This window comes from Amblyomma americanum, chromosome 9, assembly GCF_052857255.1.
Source record: "Amblyomma americanum isolate KBUSLIRL-KWMA chromosome 9, ASM5285725v1, whole genome shotgun sequence".
NCBI classification, from domain to species: domain Eukaryota; kingdom Metazoa; phylum Arthropoda; class Arachnida; order Ixodida; family Ixodidae; genus Amblyomma; species Amblyomma americanum.
Genome location: NC_135505.1, coordinates 60,267,357 through 60,284,050, shown reverse-complemented (window position 1 = coordinate 60,284,050; position 16,694 = coordinate 60,267,357). Strand labels below are relative to the sequence as shown.

The 16,694-nt window shown below is 43.6% G+C and overlaps 1 protein-coding gene across 2 annotated transcripts in view; it reads right to left on the bottom strand.

The window, feature by feature from the left end:
• LOC144104540 (ufm1-specific protease 1-like) overlaps nucleotides 1-16,694 on the bottom strand; it is a 109,325-nt gene that overhangs the window by 19,031 nt on the left and 73,600 nt on the right. The window lies entirely within an intron of this gene.

The window sequence follows — 16,694 nt, the reverse complement described above, 5'->3', positions numbered from 1 at the left end:
TACAATGCAGTTGCCCTTGAAACAATTCGCGGCTTCTTTAAGGACAAGCCTGCTGTGCAGAGATGTGGAACACTTGTGCTAGATGAAATCAAACTAAAAGAGTCAATTGACTTCAACAGGTCAACTTATAAGTTTGATGGATTCGTCGATTTTTCGACTGCAGCAGGACAAAACAGGGCCATATCTGCGGACCATGCATTAGTTATTATGTTTGTCCCTCTTTTTCACAAATGGGTGCAACCAGTGGCAAGTTTTGCCACAATAGGTGCAGCTCCTGGTTTTGTGCTTGCTAAGCTAGTTATAGAATGTGTCTTGCAGCTTGAACGGCACAGTGCCTCAATTATTGCTGTCGTTAGTGATGGTGCAGGGAACAATAGATCAATGTGGACCCATGTTGGAGTTTCAGGCAAGCTGGCCAGTACAGTTAACAAAATTCCACACCCTACCCTCGAAGATGGACGTTTTCTCCACTTTCTCTGTGATGTCCCGCATATCATCAAGTGTGTGAGAAACCATCTCCTGTCGCATACATATGCAAAGGTAATAGTCACAAAACTTGCTGAGAATTTGGAACTGCATAAATGTACTGTGCATTTTTAATTTTTGTTTAATTGTTTGTAGGCGGGCCCTGACTGCATCAATTACAAACATTATCAGCAACTTTATGAAACTGAGAAAAAGGTGCAGTTGAAAGTTGTCCCTAAGCTCACCGCATCCCATGTCAATCCGGGAAAATTGGAAAAAATGAATGTACGGCTCGCAACACAGGTATGTTACTTTTGCCTCTCAACATTTCTTTGCATGCCTTATTTCTTTAGTAGAGGCGAATCTTCCTTCATATTTACTCATCAAATGCCTTAAGACAATTTCCTGTGTTGAATTTTATTTCAGCTCTTCAGTAGGAGCGTTGCCATTGGACTGAAGTTCTACAGAGAACGTGAACCAGGGTTTGAAGGGACAGAGGGCACAGAGAAGTTTACGCTACTGATGAACGAGTTGTTTGATGCTCTGAATGCTAAGTGTCCCATTGAAGGCATTCGGAGGAACTCTCCGAAGATAAAAGTGAGTTCTTTTATGGTTATTGTGCCTGAAATCTTTAAACTGTACAGGCAGGCTGTCAAGCTGACTTGTGGCATTCTTTTCTATCCTTTTCCATACGTTTCTCGCGTAAAATACAGAGATGTGATTTCACTCGAATACATTACCATCACTGTCAATAAGTGCCACACATTTTTTTTTACTTTCTTTGTAGGTCATTAGAGACTTCCTTGACCTTCTGAACACAACAGAGCGAAACACCATTCGAGAAAACACAAAATTGTTCGCATCACAGCAAACAACCGAGTCACTTCGTGTGACCCTTCTGTCTGTTTTGGACATCATCGCTCTGCTGCATCAGAAGGAAGTGCTGTATGTACTCACAGCAAAGCTGAATCAGGACCCTCTGGAGGTGAGTGGCAGCAGAGTTTTTTTTTTTCATGTATCTCAAATTCTTTTGATCAAATCTCAAAACTATGTATTCTAATTGCAGCGTTTCTTTGGAGTCGTGAGGAGCTTTGGCGGCGATGAAGATCACCCCACAATTACGCATTTTAGTCAAATATTTAGGCTTCTGAGTCTCTACACGCCGCTAAAGATGGCAACAAAGGGTAATTGCTCCGGTGATGCCAACCCTGTGCTTGTTTCTGTTGAGGAGAGCCTTAACACAGGCAAGTTGGCAGCTCTTGCTCAGAAGCAGGCTCGGCAAGAAAGGCTGGCTGAGATTCTTCAAAAAATTCAACTGCAGGAGCATGCACCTGATGATGAATTCCAGCACAACTACAATCGGCCTGTCACAAGAGATGCAGTCCTGTATTACCTTGCAGGGTACGTTGTGAAAAAAGCAAGGAAATTCACTAGCTGTACTGATTGTCTGAATACTCTCGTGGGTACCTGCCATGTTCCACAAGCAGCGATCCTGACTGAAATGCGGTCGTATGTACCTGGTGCCCTGCAGCAACCGTCAAGTGCCCTGAACGCATTGCTTGCAGGCATTGAGTGGGTCGTCGAAGACTCGATCGAATGAGGTGTTCGGGGACCTATTTTGGACCATTGTAGAAGAGCTTGGCCAAGACATTGTTGTACCAGTTGGTTGCCGTGTGCATTTTGAAGATTTCACTGCCCGTATTATCAAATTTTATTTAGTGACACGAATGCATTTTTATGCACGATTCCTTCAGAGAGAACGTGCCTTGAATGTGCAAGTGGAGTCTGCTCGCAAGAGAGCCAAGCTCATGTAGGTGTAAATATTGCACCTCTGTATTTGGTGCTCTGAGGAAATTAAGTAGTGCCAGGTGCATTTTTTTTCATCCGAAATAAAGTGCTGAAAGTGTGTATTTACCTGAAGAGATGGTGCCGTGGATTCATTCCTACTATTTTAAAGAGTGCAGCGATTGGCATGCTGACGGCTATTTCACGACTTCGTCCGCTATTAAGAATAGGCTTGAAAGGAATGACTTGCATTTTTCTGCAGCCTACAGTTAACTGCGGCCGACGAACGTGTTGGCGTGTTCAAGCCCATTACTACTACGAAAGCGTGACATACACTCAAGCCGAGATTAATATAAACAAACGAGATCTGAAAAACGACTTTGGCGTCTCAGTAGTCAATGACGAACTGTTACGGGAACCTTGATTATGCTGCTTTGCGAAACGTGCGACGACCAGCAACAGCTGATTTGTAGGCCGCAGCGGACAGCCAAGGCTGCTAGGGCTCTGAGGAAAGACTCTAACTGCGGACTCTGGGGGAGCGTAGCAGCATTTTCAGAGCTCGGCAAGGATGTTCATTCAATCTGCTAAACACAAGGCTATACAAGCATTTAAAAAAGGGCATCGGTAGTCACGTTAGTAAGCTGCTGAGTGAAAGGAACCGAGCACTGCCAACGCAGAGCTGCACACGCGTAGAGCAACTTGCGGCGCTCCCGCCATCTGGCGGCCAGTCAAGGAATGGAGGCGCCCGCAATACATGGCGCCTACGGAGAGTTCGACAACTGAACCTAGTCTAGTAACGTTGTACTGCGCTGTAGTCTTAAGCCTATTCAGCGCATTGTCACCACGCCGACAGCGAACGGTAGGATCTGCAAAGTTATCGGCGCTGTGATTGTGTTGTGCATTAGCTTTGCTGACAATGAGTTCCCCTGGCCCCCGCGTTAAAAAGAAGCGATGCCAGTTTTCGCTTAAAGAAAAAGCGGACATTCTGTTGAAGCTGAATGCTGGAAAAAAGCAAGTGGACTTCTGCAGGGAGCTTGACATCACACAGTCAACAAATGCAACAATGCTCAAAGATCGGGACAAGATCATAAAACTACATCGAGAGTCGCTCCCTCAGAAAACGTCTGCGGCTGGGCAACTACCGTGGACAGCGACTTTCGAATTATATGGACAGCGACAGTGTGGCGGCTACATCCGCGGAGCTCACCACCGAAGACATCGTGAATCAAGTGCGTGAGCAAGAATGTAGTAGCGACGAAGACGATGCCGACACTGGATCAGCGCACGAAGAGGAAGAGATTGTTTCCGGCTCGGATGTCCTAGTCTTTCTAGAAAAGACCCGATCATTCCTCGGGCGCTGAAAAAGATGTCCCCGATGACGTGCACAGGAAGGTCGAGGATGTGGAGGCATTCGTCCTGCAGCGCTTGTCGTCTACTCGCCAGAAGAAAACAGACTTCTTCAAGCAATAAATTGTAGTTAAACTGTGCCCAGAGTTATCGTTTATTATTTACTTACCAATACATAAATCTCCTGCAAAGGTACGTAATTTTAGTTCTTGGGATGCATTACTGACATGAAAATAAAGGTTTTTCAGTACTACGATATTTCAAAATAACGAATTCCGCGGTCCCGTGAAGTTCGTTGTCACGAGATTCTACTGTATTGGGGTGCAAGCAAAGGCATGTGTAAAAGGAAGCCCAGATCTTGGTGTACACTGCCAACTTTCTAATGCTAAATGTTGCGACAGAGGGGGGAGCGGGAGGCAGCAATATGGCATGTTTACAACGAAATAATTAAAATAATAAGATTAACTAGACTATGAATTTATTTCATTTATGCTGTTTCAAAAATTGCCTTGCTTTCTACTTGCCTGTTTAAACTGGTTTGTTTTGCGACTATCTTTATGCATATCACTTGTTCATTCCTGTGGGCTCCTAAATCCATCTTTGCTTGGCTTCTTCCTGCTTGTGAAACATTTTATTGCTGGAGACTGCACCCATTTACATTTATCCCATTGTTAGTGCACGAGTTTAGCTTGACTTGCATTTATACCGTAACAAATCCCGTGCGGATCCCACTTCTTTATTCCCTCCGGAAGCGTCTCGTGCTGGAGAAACACCTTTCCCGCTGTAGGCATTGCCGTTTGATGCCTGCATTGTGTGCATATGGAGTGGAGTGTGAGTGCTTCTTAATTTCGGCAGAATTGGAGACAAATGCCTGTTTCAGCAAGGACAAAGGTGGACTTGAAGCTCCATACGGAAAGTCGGGACAGACAGACACGTAGAATGGGATCTAAGTGAGATAGGAGGTGTCTGTCTACACCATCGAGGTATCGCAAGCAGGATAAAATGCTGATTGCAAAATTAAAGAAAACAACTTAGCACTAAAATGTCAATGATTATGCAAAACATTTTTAAAGCTGAAATGTGTTGGAGTGAGGAGAGTTTGAAGGGAAAAGAGGAAAATGTGAGTTTGTCACTGCCCTCCCCGCAAACATAATATACTTGTTGGGGAAGTGAGTTTTGGACTCAGCTGGGGCAGTGCATGAGTGCTTGGCAGCTTGAAACTGAGGAGCGCTAAAAATTAAAAAGAAAAAAATCAGGACGGAGGAGTAATGACACGCTTGTGTGTTTCCACACAAAGATTAGGGCCCTAAAACTGTTTGCATTTTACGCTGCCCAGTACTCCGCGCTTGAGAACTGTAAACCCGAGATCATGGTTCTGTCATTTTCGTGGCCATCATCATCAGTCTCATGGTGGTCTTCAATTACCCGTCATGTCATATCTGCAGCTGCCTGTATCTCAAGAAATTTCGTTACGTCGATCATTCCTCCACCTGACCCTCTGCTGCTCTCAACCTTCTTTCCTTCCTTTGGTAATCATTCGTCCACTTGGTATCAGTGGCATCATTGTTGTGGTGTAGATGAGCAAACATTGTTTCAAGGCGCCTTGTTTTCTTTGTCACCCTTTTCTATACTCCTTTTCACTCGTTTACTATCCTATTCTCTCTATTTCACATTGTTTCTGTCTCGTCCTCTACTTGTTTTTTCTTCCCTCCTGGTGGCTAATGGTTAACCTTATGTGAGGTAACCAAGCTTGGTTACTCCATATTTGGTTGTGGTGGCATATGGCTAGTATAAGAACACTTATTTCATGCTGCGTTCCTTAGTGTGTCCAGAAAATGGGTGGATAGCATCACTACCAAAGAACTAATACAGGACGGCTTTCTCTCAGTGTTGCACATGTTCAGAGGTTCTTTTCTACTTAAATTAAGCTATTCTGCTTTTCATTGTCTTTTTATCTTGAGAAAGTGTATTATACACCTTGGCACTATGGTACCCGAGAGACCTGTTCTCCTATGGCTTAGGTGGAAATACATTGTTTCGTAAAGTCATCTGTCTCACTGGACATTTCCATGCTCTGTTTTTCTGCGAGAACAGCATCCCCCTTGGGTGCCCTACTCAGCTCTACGTTATTTATCTTAATGATGAGTTCTTCATGCGACATCATTTTAGTCTTGTATAGGTGGATGATTTTCAGGTCAGGTTTCAGTCTTGTAGTTTAGCCACATGTGAAAGACAAGTGTCAGTTGGACTGCTTGCAAAGTGGGCTGATGAAAATGGTTTTCAATTTAATGCTGCAAAGACAGCCTGCATACATTTCTCTTGGAAACAAGGCGTTGTACTTTGGCCTTGTCTTGAGAGGCGAGAATCAGTGGTAACGAGCGAACAAAAATTCTCGGGCATTTTTTAGATAAGGAGCTTATTTTTTTATCCCACATCAAATACACGAAGGAAAAATCACAGGGACACCATTACGTGTTGGCAATAAGACAGCTTTAGAAGCTGTTGATGCCTTTACTGGGAGTGATGCCACTCTTGGTCTGGTGATGTCATTTCTCTCCAGCCAATGGGAATGATACGGTCTCGTGACATTGCCTCCCTCCAGGCAATCAGTGAATATAGCTCTGACGACACAATTTTTCTCGATGAGCTAGCATTAAAATGAACCATGAGCATTTAAAAAACCCTGTTGCACTGCTATAGAATACCTGCTGAAACTCCAACATGTCAAGAATCAAAAATAGAATATGCATGTGGTCTGGCTTATCATGTGGGCCTTTGTTTGTTTGCTGGCACCTTCAGAACTAGTTCAATTCAGAGCTGATAGGTTCCACTGTGGAGTTCACCAAGCAGTGAACATACCCATCAGTGATGGGTATCTCATCATTGAGGCTGTATGCCAGCAAGTTATCATGCCAGTAACCTTATTTCCTCATCAACTGGAGTACAGTAATAGATGAAATTAATTTGCCTCTTTATGTGCGACTGCCTAACAAGCTACATGACTGACACACTAGCTTTGTGGTTAACACAACTTGTTGAATGTGAAGTCATTTCTGATTATTTGCAAGAAGAACAGCTCACTGCAGGCTATTCAATAGTAGTTTCTGTCCGTTCTGTCCAAATACAGTGTAAAGACGCTGTTACACATGTAATCGTTGTAAACGTGTTTGCTGCTAGCAAATCATGAACCAGGGCAGAGCTATCTCCGCTGCTAGCACCGCTCTGGTGGCCAAGTGGTTGGGCATCAGCCTCGCATGTGGGAGCTGCGGGGTTCGATCCCCAGTGCCGCCAGGTGCCCACCGATGAAACGGTACAAGCTTACTCCTGGCGTGGTGCTTGGCTCATCAGGGCTGAAGTGCTTGGTAAAAGGGTCTTTGACCCCACCTTGAATAATCATAGATACCTTGTGCCATGGCGCTCTTTGGCCATAGACGCCCTTGCGCCATAAAAATCTATCACCATCATCTCCTCTAATGAAGCACTTGCAGCTCTCATGACTGTAAAATAGATGGTAGAAAACAGACTATAACTAAATCTGTTGTATATATGGACTCATTTAGTGTCGCTCAGTTTTTTAGTGTACAGAGAAATATGAATGTCAATTTCAACGCACAGTTGCAGCATATCACATAATCTTTTAACAGGGGTCACCTGATAACATTCTGTTGTCTTCATAGCCACTGTGGCTTTTTATGGACATAAAGAATCTGACAAGGCAGCAGCATCTGCATCCAAAGATAAGGGACTTATACATGTTAGCCACATTCCCTGCCAACACTACAAGCACCACATTAAACATGGAATAACTCAGATCTGTCAAAAAAGTAAATGGAATGAATAAACAGGGGATAAATTGCATGCTGTTAGGCCTCATGTAGGCTCCTGGAATGAAGAGTTTAAAAATCGCTGTGTTGAAGTGTGCTTGACAGGATTGAGGATAGGCCATATATACTGGACGCACTCGTCATGTCTACTCACTTCAGAACCCCGCCCTGCATATGATAAGCGTGGATGTAACAACACCCTTAAGCATACTTTTTTGAGTGTGGTGGAGATGAGAGTGATTGGAGAGCATCTGTAGTTTGTAAGCAGTGCATTCCACTTTGCCCTAAAATTTATTGCACCCGTTCACTGATTACATTGACATGCCTAAGCACAGCTTAAAAAAAAGAGCAACACACATTTTTATGCAATGCGTTTTGCAGGCATTGTACATCTGCTTTTAACATTTTATCACTGTCACTTATGATTGCGTAATTCCCAATGTTTACCATAAAATTCTGCATCATCTTGAGCTCATCCCCTGTCAGTTTCTGGTGCCCTTTTGTCTTAGTTGCCTTTGCGCCAATAAACACCATCAATCTTCATCGTCATCCTTTTTTTATGAAGCACCATATAGTTCCAGAATACTGCAATGAAATGGTTTGGGATGTGGCATTTTTAGGCATATGCCATGTGCTTTATCACTTTGCAACTTTTGCCAGTGTACAGTTGGGGAGACACATGCAGACACTGCGCTAACTTTTGCAGAGTGCAGGGAAAATTTAGATGGGCAGTGCAAGAACACTGAATAGTATGGAAAAAGACGCACATTGAGCATCTTTCTTGTGAATACCCCCAGCAAGGATGGCGCTGCATTAATGACCGGTTATAGGAACATGATTAGAGCATGGCACCAAGGCATGAGGGACAGCTTTCAAAACGCTGCAACACATGCAGCTGTTGCTCTTTGCCAAGTGACTGAAGAGACACTAGAGCGGTGTAATATGTTTAGTTGCTTTCTCTCCATTCATCAAATGTGACTGATTCGCATAGTGAGCCCTATATTAACAGCAAAGTTAATAGTCATATATTTGGGAAGTTACAAGGAGTGTTGAGAAATGGCCCACACGAAGTGGTGTCTACAAGCCTCTGCATTTCTATTTATAACTGTTTGTTTACTGCATTTTGACAGAGCCGTGTGCAACAAGAGACACAGTCAGAGGGAATCCAGGCCGTACTACGATGGCCGACGAGGCAAAAGGTGCTAGTGAATGCCCAGTAAGACCTAGTCTCCTAGTACATTGCGCAGTATTTGATGTTAGCGGATCACATGCTTAACAAGCAAACAAAAAAGAAAAGGCATTCATTTTCACAATGCGAGGAGACCTAAATCGTCACGAATCATCACGTCTAGTATGCCTGTCCATATCATCAGATGATTCATTTTTTCCTTGCTTTGACATTATTTTATGTGTAATGACTCTATGTTGTTTTTATCACACTGCTATTATTTTTTTTCACCACCTGCATGTGTATCTTTTCTTCCCCCCTTCCTACTGTAATGCCAGATATTGGAGCTGTGAGTATTATGATAAATAATTAAGTAAACATTTCCAAAAATTGGCAGTGGCTTAACTTCCCTAACCTTGGAATTCGGCCAAAAACAAGAACGCTTGCTAAGGCTCTGAGGTCTGTCCATGGCTGCTCTGCTACACGCTCCTGATAAATGTGGATTAGGGCAGCTAATCCAGCTCCCTATCTAGTATGTGGAACGAAATCAAAGCAGGTTTTTGCAGTTGGACACCAACACCACAGGTACATGAAAGGGAGATTGAGGTGTACACTGACCCAGGGAGCCATTTGTGTACCTTTCCTTACGTGAAAGTTAAAATAAAGGCCTCTACAAGTTGTGCCAACTAACAGGGGTGCTTTACTTAATTTGTTCTGTTTTCGAGGAGAGGAAATAACACAGTTGCTGCCTCACATATATCTCCATGGACACATGCATAAGGGAAGGGATAAAGGAGGGATTGAAAGAAGAAAGGAAGACAGAGGAAATTGAAAATTGGTTTTTGTGGAAAGGAAATGGCTACAGTATCTGTCTCACATCTGGGTGAACACCTGAAGTGGGCCTTAAGGAATCCTTGGTTGGGCTGAAGGCGGTCCCAGTTCGTCCTGCTGCCTACCCAAAGACTGGTTTACGTAGCAATCTGAAACTTTTTGTTTCAATAACAAAGGAGCAGGAGAGAGCTAGTGTTGTGTGTTAGTCACACAGCTGTCCCATACTAGGCAGACCATTCTCCTGATAATTTGGCAAATTCGGGAAAACAAAATTTCAGTAGTTACTAGGCAGTTCAGCACCCATCATAGCAATATAACAGATGCTATGCTAAGAAGTTGGAAAGCTAGGTTTCCTTAGCCAGGGTACCACAGAAGGGCTTTGCGTTACTCTGGCAAGCACGGTGTCCATTCTCGAATATCTAACAGTGAAATTTGGCTATAGGTACTTGTTAACTTCACGACTAAGTCAGGATCCTCTAAAGAATGTGTTCGAAATCTTGAGGCAAATGTCAGGAAGCAATGATCATCCGACGCCGACACAGTTTCTACTTTCAGCAAGCTGTCTCACGTTCTGCAGTTTGGTAAAGGCACCTGCAAATAGAAATGTGTTGCCATCAATCATGAAGACCCTCATACATGGGAAATGCAAGGACCAAGGAGAGGTCCAGAAGAAGCTTGTCGAGCTCATGGACATTGGCAGTCTCAACGAAGTTCATGATATACTCATGTCATCTGGCATCCCATTCGATCACAGCACAATGGTTTCAGCCAAAAGTAACTCCCGAGTAATTTATTACGTCACAGGATATGTTGCAAGAAGGATGATAAAAAAAAACTAAATGTGATGACTGTGCAAAAGCGCTCATTCATCCACCTGATTCTGAAATGCATGTGGATGCCTGTTTTGTCAAAGAAGAAGACAGGCGAAGACTGCTTTACCCATCTTATGAACTGCAGACCTTTATCGCAAAGATGGAAAACTCGTTCACATACTGCTTCAGTTTCAGCAAACTGAAAAGCAGATAGCATAATAGACCTGATTTCTGCACTGGCAAGAAATCGACGAAATCAATTTGGCTGCGAACAACACTCGACAGATGTAACCAACAGCCTCATCAAGTTTTATGTGATGACAAGGCTGCATTTCATAGTAAAAGCAGAAAACAAGGCACGGGAGGGTAAGCGGCAATGAATGTCGTATTTGAAGCTTCATCACGTTACATGAATATGGCTGGACTTATGCTTTCCTCTGATTGTGATTTAGAACTGCTTGTCGTAAGAGATTTGTGATGTACAAAAATAAACATGCAATCTTTCAACTCTGTGCACTCCGTGTTTGTGTATACCTGGTGATACATCATACCTAATGATACTTCCATTGATCTAAGCATGCATGCTAATCGCATTCTGGACAAACTAGCAGAATAGTCAGACATGAATTCCCTATCAGTAAACTTGACAAAATCTAAAGCTGTAGCTTTCCGTCCGAAGAATAAAACTTATAGTACAGAAATAGCTTTGTTTTACAAATCACAATTAATTGAAACAGTAAAGTCATTTAAATCGCTCGGTGTTTATCTTCAAGAAAATATGCAATGGGATGACCATGTTAATTACGTCATGCTGAAGGCATCTAAGGTTGTAGGCTTTCTATCGCTTCACAGAAACATTTCACCGGAAAAAGTCAAACCTGCCTTATATAATTCTTTATTCTGTTCCCACCTAAATTATAGTACAATAATTTGGGCAACAACAACATATTCTAATTTACAAAGGATTTTGGTGCTTCAAAAAAAAAAATCCTTCGTATAGTCTGACTTACCCAGCAAACACACAACCAAGAATCTGATAACTACCGTCGGCATAATTACAATACTAAATCTTTAAGCTTATAGATTGTTGTGCCTATATAAAGTCGAGCAAAAACGACGTATCGACACCATTTTATCTCTGGCCCGTTTGCATCAGTCTGATTTGCCCTATCTTCACCGCCATAAACAACAGTGGGTTTTACCATTTACAAGAACCAACTAAGGCTGTCAAATCGTTATTTATCAGTTACCGCTCGCACTAAACAAGCTAATTGAAGCTAACGTTAGCTTTCCTGATATTACTCTCTCCTCTCTGTGAAATATTCTAGTTCACCCCAGTTACCACTAATACATCAACCGTGTTGTATGATGGACCTTCTACTTTTTTTTGTTTGATGCTTAGCCGCCTATTTTATTTCGTTCCCTATAATTCCTTGTACTTCTGTTGGAATGCGCACACTATGGTGTTTATTTTCTTGCCTGTATACTATTGTATATTGAAGCTGACTGTTATGCTAAAAAATTTGTTTCTCGTCCCTGTCATTGCTGCCTGAACAGGAGGTGAGAACTCTGTCAAGCGGAATGCTGCTTTTTTCCTCCCCTCCTCCATCAAATTGTATTTGATCTGATGAAAATAAACTTATAATTATTATTATACATAGTACATCGCTCCCAAAGGCATTGCAGAAACCTCTCCAGTGTTCCTTTTCGTGTGCCCATTGGCAATGTTCAGCAGGTGCTGCAGTGACCAAGCACCGGCACTAGGGCCTAGTCACGTGACCTCGTGCGTCATCTTTTAGCCCTGTCCAGAGAGAATTGTGTATATTGTCTAAATTCTGAAATAAGACCAGACTCAATTGTGCCTTGATTTTTACGAGCGATTCTTCTATTTATAGAGTACTGGTAACAGGACTAGACATCTGTCAGGCATTTGCTAGTTCCAAAACACTGTCTGCAGCAGCTTCGATGCCGTCATTGCACCATTTGCGATACACCCAGATCTATGCCATTACTAATGCCGATTCTAGAACCATCGCTTTGTATTTGTTTTGCCAGTTATAGTGTGCCTATTATTTTATTGTTTTTGACAGTGTACTATTATGCAAAATAGCTAACAGTAACAAAAAACACTTTGTTATAGATGACTGTAGAACGTAAACTCCGCCAGGACGAAACACAGCACTGGTGTGTTTGTCGCACTTGCAGGCATTGAGTGTTGGAACCCGGCCTTTCATGTCACCCCAACCGAGCTCATCACCGGAGGCATCATCAGTGAGAAAAGTCTTCCCAGCGTCACGGGTGCTGCACAGCCTCAGCGGCTGAATCGTTCAGCAGCACTGCACAACTGCAGCCGTGTGACCGGTAGAGAGACATTCTGAAGTAGTCCCAACGAACATCCTCGACGAATTATCAACTTGCTGGTAGAGTAAAGACAATGCAAGGTGCTCTTGGTGTGTCTGCAGATGCCTTCTGTTACCACAGGCGCCATGTTCCCGGTTGTCTAGAGTAAGCACATTGTAAGGAGGGAGAACTGCATATTTCAAATAAAAAAATTTTTGTTGCACAAAATGCTCAAGCATTTTCTTTTGGAACCACATGTGCAGCAAGCGACAGCTATAGCTCACACTTTTTATGTGCACACAATAAGTGTGAGGCATAGTTTGTCACTTTTCACAGAACTGCGATGTGAAAATATTATACCTAGATGTATAATGGAACAGAATCTGGGAGGATGACGTGTGCCACCTGAGGGAACGTCATGGTGCAAAAGCAAGAATTGTCCAAGAAATGGAACTGCGTGGCTTGCTGAAGTATTGGGGGAGGCCTCGGCTTCAACCCGCTTGGTGAAATGGTAGACGGTGATGAGGTCACAGCAGATGACAGAACAGGTTTTCGGAAAAGGACCCAAGTGTGAGATAGACAACTTCATATGGAGACTGAGCCAACTCAAGGACTGCATAGGCGGTTTGGTTGTTGTACCACCAAGATTCATGTCCTCATCTTCTTTCCTATTTCCATCACTGACTCGCGAGTCGTGACACATACACCCAAAGTTTGTGATGATGCCATTATGATTCTGAAGTTCCTAATGCAATTAAGGCTTATATTGCTGAACATGTTTTTGCAAATTCAGCGTGCAGTTACTCTGAAACAATGCAAATTGTACCGAACCTCAAGGCCTTGAGTGTTGCACATAATCAAATCTTAATTTCATTTCATTAAGCATGTTTATTTAATGCCCTGTAAACAACAACAAGCAGCTTGAAAATTCAACCTTTCAATACAGACTGGAGACTTATAGCAGCAACATAAAGTGCGTTAACCACATTTAAAATCAAAAAAAACAAAGCTCGACAACTACCATAAACCAGTATATTCGTATGACCAATTCCACTTCATCAGCAAAGCATCACATCCACTATGATGTAGTGAACAGCACCGGATGCTATATCCAGAACAGTAATGTGCAATATGTATGACACGTAGTATGAAAATATACACTACCCATTAACATTGTTGCATTGCCTGGCTATCACATATTGCCTGCATCCCCACTACACTTGGTGACAGCTTTTCTTGGCAATGAAGGGTAGGCTACAGAGATGGAGTGTCGATAAGTGCGTCATTCCACAAAATAGAGCATGATGGCATTCCTGGCTGCCTGGCGCCATCTATTGAAGCTTCTTATAACAAGACGCCATTCCACAAAATTGTGCACGATGGCATTCCTGGCTGCCTGGTGCCATCTATGGAAGCTTCTTAGAACAAGACGCCATTCCACAAAATAGTGCACGATGGCATTCCTGGCTGCCTGGCGCCATCTATGGAAGCTTCTTATAACAAGACGTCGTAATCAAAGAAAGCTCGACTTGAAAGTTGAAAGTTGTGGCTTAAATAATGAATACTGGCAATAGTACACTGCATTTTAATAGAGAACTGATAACTTCAAGTAGGGACTACATACTGCTTTGTAGGAAAAGAAGGCATGCTTGTGCTCCGTAGCCTCTGCTCCATTGCCAGAAAAAGTCATTGAGGAGGAGTATGGTATGACCATTTTTGTCCAATACAATCTGATCCAAGTGAACAGTGTCCAGGCAACAGGCTGCTCACGTAAAGTTGTCAGTAGCTTTGGCAGCTCGTGTCATCTGTTATGCAGCCATAGGACAAAACATCGCTACAATCCTATCCAACACTCAGAAAGGCATGGCTGCTCTGAAATTCTTTTCAACAAAAAGTTGTAGAACATGCTGACACAATCCTGTACAACGTATGAAAAATTACAGTGCACTGTCAGCCCACAATCATGAAAAATAATGCCTATCGCAAGTTAGCACTAAATGCTGCTCATCTTATTATGACACTACCACTTGCCATGTACTCCCTGCCTCTTCCTTTCCTTCCCTTTGCCCTGATGAGAAGCAGCAGGTCAGAGACCCATTCCTTCAGCCAACCATTCCTCTCTCCGCGAGATTTTTTTCTCAACACACCAAGAAATGTCAGCACTGGCAATCTGCACCATTAAAGCAAACACCAGGAAATGATAGAACAGTAATCCTGCTGTGAGATTTTGTCAGCTCAGAGTTGTTGGATCACCATGGTTGCAAAACTCTCAGCAGCGCTGATGCATTGAAATCTATTGCTCGGACTGTTCCAAAACTGTGAACCAGCAGGTTTTTGTGCCACACTTGGCATGCACATGAACTGTTCATCATCATCACTGCAGGGCCTTTGCCCTGCAGTGGGCTTAGATTCCCCATTTCGCCCAACTAACCCTATCCTGTACCAGCTGCGGCAACCACATCCCTGCAAAAATTCTTAATCTCGTCTGCCCACTTAACTTTCTGCCGGCCCCTGCTATGCCTCCCCTTCGCTTGGAATCTATCCTGCTACCCTTAAGAACCATCGATTACCTTGGCTTTACATTACATGCCCTGCCCCCGCCCATGAACTGTTCAGTGCTGCTCAATGCTGCTTTACTGCCCCGGACATCATGTATGCTGCCATCTACTCCACTTGGTCAAATTACAGCCCCAATGTGAAGTAATAACCTCTAACTTCAGGACACCACAGGGGATGAAAAGTGGCCTTCCTCTGCAGTGCGAAAAATGTTGGAGGCTTTCACATACACAGTGTGACACTAGGTTCAGCATTGCGTTTTAAGGGACTCATGCATGTGTAAGGATGCCTGATGGGTCACACACACTGGTCATGGTGATGGCACTTCATGCGGACAACACCCATGAGTAATCATTAAAGAGTTTAGAAGACTAGCTGGTACTGCCTTCCTGATTTTACGATTACTAGCAAAAAAACCTGTAGACAGGACACAAAACAGCAGGGCAACAGCTAGTTGTCCTGTCAACTTATTTTGTGTCTCCTGTTTGTGCCCGTTATTTTGCTAATAATCATGGATTCAGATAACCATCCATCAGGTCTTGTGGGCGTGTAAGGTCTGGCTATGGCGGCTAGAAGGGGAGATGGGCACTTCGCAGCCTGCAGCGAACAGCAGAGCGTGTAGCACTTGTTCATGCCAACGAGAGGTGGCGCACGCGTCGCTTTTTAGATCTCTCTCTACGAGCAGAAGCGCAGCGCGTACGCCTCCGCTGCTGCGATTGTGTTGTCCTCGGCAAAATTGTGAAGTGTTCTCATGGCGTAAATAATGATGGATAAACCTGTGAAGCGTCAGACATACTGTTCCGCACCCGGATGCTCGACCGGGTACGTTTCAGCCAGAAAGATGTCAAAAAGTCTGTTTTTGCAGTGCCGAATCACGAGGACCGGCTGAAAGCATGGCAGCGGGCCGTTCCACGTAAAGACAAGCTTCTCGATCGGACTTCAGTTCTGTGTGAATTGCACTTCGAACAACGGTTCATTGTGAGAGATTACACACACATCGTGAATGAGAAGTGAAGATTCCTCGTGGCCGCCCATGCCTTACCGAGGACGCAATACCGACGATCTTCCCGAACCCGCCGTGTTATCTCTAGAAAAAACTTCCTCAGAAGCGGCAGCCCAGAACATCGCGAGGAGAAGTGCTCGGCAAGAAAAGAAAAACCAACGATGAGGATGAACCACCTTTGATGGAGAACGACAGCCCTTTGGATGTGACAGCGGACGGTGCATCTGTTCCCGGCGCGTGTAGCGTGGAAAGGGTGGATCACTTGAAAGGCGAGAAGCTTGCTACCAAATACTGGTCTAGGTGCTTACTTGCGGACGCCCCGAAGGCTATCGTGTTTACTGTTTGTGCGCTAGGCGATGAAAGTTTGTGCTTTAAGAAACTTGTGTTCTGTTCGGCAGATGTTACTTGTTACCACTGTGCTGTGTTTGTACAAGGATTTACTGGTTACTGAAGAAAGTAGACATATTTGATGCGAAATCTGTAGAGAGCCTGCTCCATTCTGTCAATGAGATAAATGTGTGCTCCGGGTTTGAGCAAAGCACTATTCCTCCGGAGCAACGCCA